Genomic DNA, 8,409 nt, shown 5'->3' on the forward strand with positions numbered 1-8,409 from the left:
ACAAATAGAGAAAGTGTCACAGGTCGTCTGACACAACCAATTTTCTTGCAACAACAATAAACTCTCGATGCGAAGATATTTAATCTCTTATTCATTTTAACCAACGGTTAGTGTGTTGATTAGTTTTGTGATCTCTTCTATACTTAATGGCATTAAAACATTTCGTTCATATTACTGTAGTTGTTTCATATATATACGTTTTTTATATCAGCCTAAAGAAAATTCTCTCTCATCTTTTCTTTTTCCAATCTGTTATAATTCTCGACTTCTGTAGTGGTGAATTTGTATAAATTATTTATTATACCTTTGAATATAAAGAAATGTGACAAATTATTGGCGAGCAATATTTTTCAAAATGAATAATAGAAACAGTTTCTATATAAGAGAGGTAAATGAGAGTATTTTTAAGAATGAAAATTTTAAATGAGAGTTACTTAAAGAACGTGAGTAACTTTAAGAATGTTTTTATGTAGAATATAAATTTTACTACATAAAAAAATAGTACAGTTCATAAAATATTGGACAGTAGTGTATATTAAAAAAGTTCATTGAACAATTTTATTTAACCTTTTCGAAAATATTGATAAAATTATTATTAACTCAAAAAAAAAAACAAAGAGAATGAAAAATTTTTCTCATTTTTTAATTTATATAAAATTTCACGATACCATCCATTTAATATACATGTATGTATGTATGGAACATTTTAATTTTAATGGTAGAAGCTTATAATTTTTGGTTAACCACATAATTATGTTTTTACTACTCAATTTTAAAAATTTATAATTATTTTATGAAATACGGGTTGGAGTGCGATATTAATAATTATAAATTATAGTAAAAAAAAAAAAGTGTTATACAACTATAATTAGTTCTTAAAAATAAATTTTTTTTTTTTTTGTATATCTTAAATTGTTGATAATTTTTATTATGAATTTTGTATAATTGATTTATCAACTATAATATAAAAATTTAATCAGAAAACTTAAAATAATTACAAAGAAGTGTTAACCCTTCCATAAGTATAAAATGGCTTGCATGCAGATAATTATTGTTGAGTTTCAAAAAATATTTTTTATGAAAAACGGATAACGTATATAACTATTATAAATTTTATATTCTCAATTTTTCAATTATTTTTATACGGCCTAGTAAAATATTCAATTATTTTTGATTTAGTATGGGCTAAAAAACTTGTAATACAACTGCTTTTCTCATACATGTAATTCGAATTATATCTAGTTAGGCGTCTATATGTTAGGCGATTGAAATTTTTTTTTTTGAGTACATGCCTTTAACCGAATTGCTTAAATTAAATGTAAAGTAACTATAGAAAATTTTTGGAAATGAAAACAAATAGAATTAAATTCATTAATAATAAACACCTACTTGCAAATTATTCTTGAACAAGATTCTAAAAAAAAAAAAAAAAAATCATTCAATAACCTACAACTTTCTAATGCTTCTCAAATGTTATAACAATCAAATTACCCACATATTAAAATTATTTTCTTGAAAAATTCTTTATCTTTTCTATTTAATTTTTCGAAAAAGGACTAAAAATTAATACAATTATATCAAACAATTTAATTTACGATCTAATTTTTATTATTCTAATTGTATTAATTCGTAGAAAATTTTAAATCTCCAACTTTTGTATATAAGTTTCAATTATTGTAAAATTGTAAAATTTCATTATTCCAAGATTTAATTTTGAATACAAAGTCGATTCTTTACTATAGACTTTTATAAAGAATATTATAAAAAAATATACGATCAGTATAACAGTTTAGTATTTTATTTGTGAAAAATTTCAATAAAACGGGAAACTTACGCTTTTATGATTTATGATTGTATGTTGTTTTTTTTTCCGGAATTCAAAGAAATGGCACCTACAGGAAATTTTTATATACATTGGGTATTGTTACGTATGGCCTTGGAATACATGTATTTATAATAAAAACAGAATGAAATCAATCCACCCATATACTTTTAAAATTTTCGTATTCTTCTTCTTCTTCTTTTATATTAATTAAAATCAATAACACATACTTAGTCTTAGATTTGGTCAACATAAAAATTTGTAAAGAATTTTTATAAGAAATTATTTATTCCAGTCATAGCCCATTACCAAGACATCATTATTTTAAGAAAAGATAAATAGGTACAATATAGTATATAATATAAGAATTAGTTATATTGTTGCCATATATACTCGTATATACGATAAAAATACAAAGATTATTATTCTCTCGTATGTTGAGAGAAGATAACAAAAAAAAATTTTTCTTCTTTTATTATTCTATTCTTTATTTTTTTTTCATCAACTTGTTACGCGTTGTTGCACAACATTTTGTTGCTATTTTTTTACAATATTTATATTATATTATGTTATACCATCTACGTATACCACATTATTATCATAAAGAACAGAAAAGAACAATATTATACGAGTATATAATAATAAGAAATTGTCAATTCATAGTTCGTAACTTCATACTCTTGCCTGCCCGTATTTAGTACATATATACTATATATAGGATGACATGATGTTAAAAAATGTTTTTTGATAATGTCGGTCATTATATCCGTTCTAATTTTCCCACTATTGTTACATATTTATTCTTCTTGTTGTTCTTTATTGTTATATAGTATGTTCTAGTCTTCTGTTTTTATTATACATACATATATTATAAAGTGAGAAGAGAAATTAAAAAACCAACAATCAAACCATCGATTATTAATGATATTACAAAAGACTCAGGATAATAATAATATACTTATATATATATAATATGTATAAGATTATCAATATGTGTATGAATTAAAAATAAATATGTATAATAGAACAGAAAATATATTATACGTATAGTTTGCCAATGTCATAAAATATTGTAAAAAGGATAAATTATATTGTGATTAAACCTTGAACATTTTATGTATTTTGTTGTGAAAAATGAACTTTATCAAAAGATTTTTTTATTATTAATGATTTTTGATCACAGAATTGTGTTTCAGTGTGTGTGTGTATGTGGAGCTTTGTTATAAAATGTATAACATTAAACTGAATTTGACTTACAATCTATCTTATATGAATTTTCGCTATTTTTTTTTTTGTATTTACAATAGAATTTAATTAAAAATAAAATTCTCTCATATTTAAATATAGTAAAATATACCAAGAATTCGAAAACAAATTATGGAGAGCATTGCGAGAAATTCCGCGTTATATACTCAATTAATTTCACTCATTCGATTAATCTCAATTAAGTTTTTTATATTAAATTCAGTTTGTTTACTTATTTTTTACTTGAAAAATTAAAAAAAGAGAGTAAATATTGAAAAGATAAAATTAAAAATTCTCTCATTTGAATTTGAAAGGAGTTAAAATTTTCTCATTGAAATCGGATATTTTCTCAAATAAATTTTTTTTTTTTTCAAATAAAATTTCAATTCTCTCATTAAATGAAAGTTATTCTATGAAAATTTTACATTAAGGCACGTTTTCTCTTTATGTCTACCGAAATTTTCCATAATTTGACAAAATAATATTTATTTCTTGTCCACGTAGAAATCAGTGAAAATTATTCGGAAATTATAATTTTTCTTAAATAAAAAAATTCTTTTTTTTTTAATATTTATGATTTATTGGTCGTATAGAGAGCAACAATCAACATCACAAAATCTAACCACATCAAATTTATTTTTATTTTACTTTACGTTTTTTACTATTTTCTTTATTGAATTTTGATACTTTTAACATTATGCCGACCGCACTGCATTCCATAAGGGAGATTATGTGATAGCAGCAAATTTTACTTATCGGGTTTTCGGTGAGAACGCACTTCTCCATTCAAAGTAAGCATAAATATACAATTTTCAAGGAGAGGTCGATTTGTCGGTCACTCGGTCCTTTGTGCGTGTATCTTAAGTGCGTCTCTAAACCGATTTCGTGGAGTTAATTTTGACTACAAAGAAGATTGTTCTACTTTTAGGATATAACAGGTTTTGAGAACTGAACATTTTTGAGAGGGAGGGGGGGGTGGTGGTTTTACATTTTTGATTATATCTACGGAACGAATTGATGGAATTTCATTAAATTTATTTTTTGGGTTCTGGTTGTTAACAAAACTCTTGAGAAAATTCGAGTGACACAAAACGAAACTCTACTAAAAACCAAAATTATACTTTTCTAGATATGTTAACTAAAACTTTGGTAACTACTGTTCAAAAGGCATTTTCACAATTTTCTGTAACACTTTCACTAAATTAGGCAAAATTGCCCAATACAATACTGTATTGCGGTCGAATATGTTCTGATCATATCAGATTTTTGTAAGGATATTGTATTTTTGTAAGGATATTTATTTTTGTGCTAAAAAAGCATAATCTACTTTTATAATAGCACCTACATTTTTAAGGATTTTTTTCCGATAAATTTGGATTTTGTGCAGGAGATTTTTGGGGGAAATTTTAGAGATTTATTTTTCTTTTTCCTTTTAATTTCCTTTTGTTATCCTGACATTTTTTGATCGTTTTCACATTTTTATAATCTTTTCTTCAATTTTAATTATTTGTGTGATTTTTTCGTAGAAAACACAAAAAGAGAAAAAAAAAAACAAAATGCTAAAAATAAAAATAAAATTAATTATTAATATTTTCGTCTTTTGATCGAATTTTTTGGTTATTATTGTTTTTTTTTTGTACTTAATCAGAAAAATAATTAATAATTTCTGATAGAATCTGATTTTGTACGTTATTTACACTGATTCTTTTCATAATTTTGTATTTTTTATAATTGAAAAGTCTAAAAGCAAACGGAATGTATAATAGAACAAAAGGGGCAAAAAAAAATAATTGGTTGACAATGGTTAAATAGAAGTTTATTGTTTATAAGAGTAAAATAATAATGAACTTTTATTTTTAATAATTATTTAAGTTAATTAATTTCAAGAAATTTAGCGTATAATATTTTTAATTTTATTGTAAATATTTTTTTTAATTAATGGTTTGGGGAATATTAAACGGATTTTAGGAAAGCAAATATAATGGAAAATTTAAGAGATGTTGATGAAGAATTTTATGCTATGATATTGGGTGGGAATCAGTATATCATCGGCCTAATTCTATAGGAAAATAATACATTTTGCGCTTCTTTATACAGAATACAGGAAAAAATATTTTATGGCAATATTTTATAATATAGTTCCTACGTTAATTCTCTTTAAAAAATTCAAGAGAATTTCAATTAGAATAATTATAAATTAGAATGAGAGTTTGAAAAAAAAATTTATGAAAAAAATGTGTTATTTGCTGTTAGAATTAAGTCAACGATATTTACATATATGACCCAAAAAGTACACAAGAAAATTCTCCTACACAAACTCTCTTTTCCCGTTTGCTTGTCTGACCGCCTGTCATTAAAACTGCTATCGAATTTCTATTAATTAATAAACTGAAATTTTATATATAACACCGGCGAAAACTTGTTTGTTTTAGAAAATAATGTTTTGTTGTCTCTTTTTCCCATTTCCTTAAAGTTATTGTCTCTCAAAATCTGAAAAATTATATGTAATTAAGATCATTTAACTAAAAAATCAATATTTCAAAATATCTTAAATAATTTTATCATTTGTTATGAATATGTTTGTTCTTGCTCAGAAGTTGGCTGCATCAAATTACTTTTGAAATTAGTTTTTTCTTTGGTAAACCCGAATTTTTTAACGATTTCATTAATTATCTTCAATTCATCTAATTAGTTAGGCACACACTACATAGCCACTAACAATATTGCGATTAAGCTATTTAACATCAACGTAAATGTGTGAAGCAATTCCCATTGCTTACTCTTTAAGCTAATTATAAGCGTTCGATACAATGATGCACCTTAAATTTATTTTAATTTTTCATATTTTAATATTCATATTTTCATATTATGGTGTACAATCCAACAAAAAAAATAATCTTTGATAATAAAACTGTACTCAATTTACTTAAATTTGTGACAATCCCAAAAAAAAAGAAACGGCAAGAATCATAAGAAAAACAACGGAGAGAACCAAAGAGAAGGAGAACCAAAAAAAAAATGAGAAACAATATAAATTGCATAAAAATCATAAACTTAAGCTGAAAGAAAAATGAATAAAAAGAGAAAAAAATAAAATTGAATTAAGCCGCCAATGGTTTGTAATGCAGCACATTTCCCTTCAATAAATGAAAATACTAATTTATTCAAGATAAAACCATTTTTATTCATATACTAAATTATTTCAAAAATTGCATACACTTAGGATGAAAAAAAAAAAAAAAATTGAATTGAGTTGCAAACGCTCTCTTAAATACACGAAAATTTTCTTGAACTGAAATAAGTTTGTAGTAAAGGTCATATAAAGGTACAATACATATGGAATTTCATCTTTCTATCCTAAAGGGTGTGGAAGTTTTGTAGATGGGTCCATGTATAAGCCGTCGCACAGACGAATGGACAAACAGAGTAACACTAATAAGTACCTTTTTTCAAATTTTTTTTTTGGAAAAATGCTAAAAACAACCCAAAAGAAATATTTTGTTCCGTTCCGTTAATTTCATTTGTGTTATTTTTCATCACATCGTTTCGTTACTTTAACAACAAGTTCATATTCGCATTTGATCTCACACAATTATTATTATTATTATTGTTATACTTACACATACTTAGCACACATGAAGGTTGAAAAATATTTCCAAGGTTAAAATAGAAAATTTATTGTTCCGTTTCATTCTCTTCACTCATATTTTTTTTTTTTTTTTCGCTTTACAACACAATATTGTTCAATCGGAAAATTTTTATTATTGCATACACATAGGTGCTATATTTGTACACATTTGTTAAAAACTTTTCTGACAGAGATTAAAAATTTTTTCAATATTTGAAAATTTTCTTTTTGTGATTCTTTTGTATATGTATATAAAAAATCGATAATATTAAAGTGAATTTATCAATGATTTTCGATGATAAAGATTTTGATCCGATTAATTTCACTGTTCATTTTGTCATTAATCATTTTAAATGTTTTTTCGTTTTCACATGATTATTTTATGGTGATCGTCTATCAAATAGAAATCGATTAAATTTTTAATGGCGTTAAATAGTAATTCTTAAATTTGAGGTGAATATCGATTTTATATTTTAAATCGAATTCGATTAAATTTAAAACTTTTAAAATAATAAATAAATAAGAATTTTTAGAAAATTTTATAGTAAAAGATCTTTGGTAACCGAAGCGTGGGCAGACATCAAATCAGGTCTTAGGTAAGGTTTCGTGTGTCAAATTAATGAAAAAAACTGTATACAATCGAAGAAAAAATGAACGAACAAAAGGAAAATGAATGAAAGAATCAAAATTGAATAAACAAAACTGAACGAAGCTAGAAAAAATTGCGACCGAAGTAAGTGATAACGACGACAACTTAACGAGACAAAAGTGATTACGATTCACAAACAAAACAAAGGTGAATTAAGGATACAAAAATAAGTTGACACCCAATGCGCCTTTGTCAAATTTCTCTCGTGAATTTCTAAGTGTGTATTTTTAAATTTTAAAGTTTTTTTTTTGTAATTTTATAATCAAAAATTTTTAAGTTAATTAATTTTTGTTTTCTATACCCTTATGTCAGTGTACATGTATATTTTGGCTTTTAATTAAATTTGTTCTTCAAATATAGCAATAAAATATTTCAAATTTTCTAAATTTTTATTTGCATATTTATTTTATATTTACATTTTTCTATTACCATTCGAAAAGTAAGTATATTTTAAAAATTTTTCACAAAAAAAAAAAAAAAGAAAAAAAAAATATACAAATGTTTCCGAGAACTTTTTGCCTTATCATCAAACACTTTGTAAAACTAAATAAATAAAATATAGCCATTTTGAACTAAAATATTTAAAATTTATTTAACACAATTATATATCTACAGACACACATACATATACATACATTATATTACGGTTTATAAAGAATCCTTTCAACATTTTAAAATTTATCTGCATTAAAATAAATGAAAGAATGAATGAAGAGGTAGACCAATGAAAGCAAAAAAAAAATTTAAATAATTACACCACAGAATGAAAGTAGAGAGATGTAGAAATTTATCAGAGATATTTCTGGTCCATAAATAGAAAAAAATTCTTCTAGAACATATGGAATCTTTTCGACTTATTTAGCAATACTACCAAGGCAAAACTACCAAGTCTTAGAATATTTGAATTTTCTAATTCAGAAATACAGTTAATATAGTTCGATTCTGACCATAATTGGTGATTCAATGTGATGACAATTTGTGTGGATTTCAACTAAAATTAAAAATTTAGCTAAAAAAATTGATGATTCGGAATAAAATGCAATAAACCGAATTTATTGAAGGAAT

Source organism: Condylostylus longicornis, unplaced genomic scaffold, assembly GCF_029603195.1.
Source record: "Condylostylus longicornis isolate FDR11 unplaced genomic scaffold, ASM2960319v2 ptg000115l, whole genome shotgun sequence".
In the NCBI taxonomy this organism is placed as follows: Eukaryota; Metazoa; Arthropoda; class Insecta; order Diptera; family Dolichopodidae; genus Condylostylus; species Condylostylus longicornis.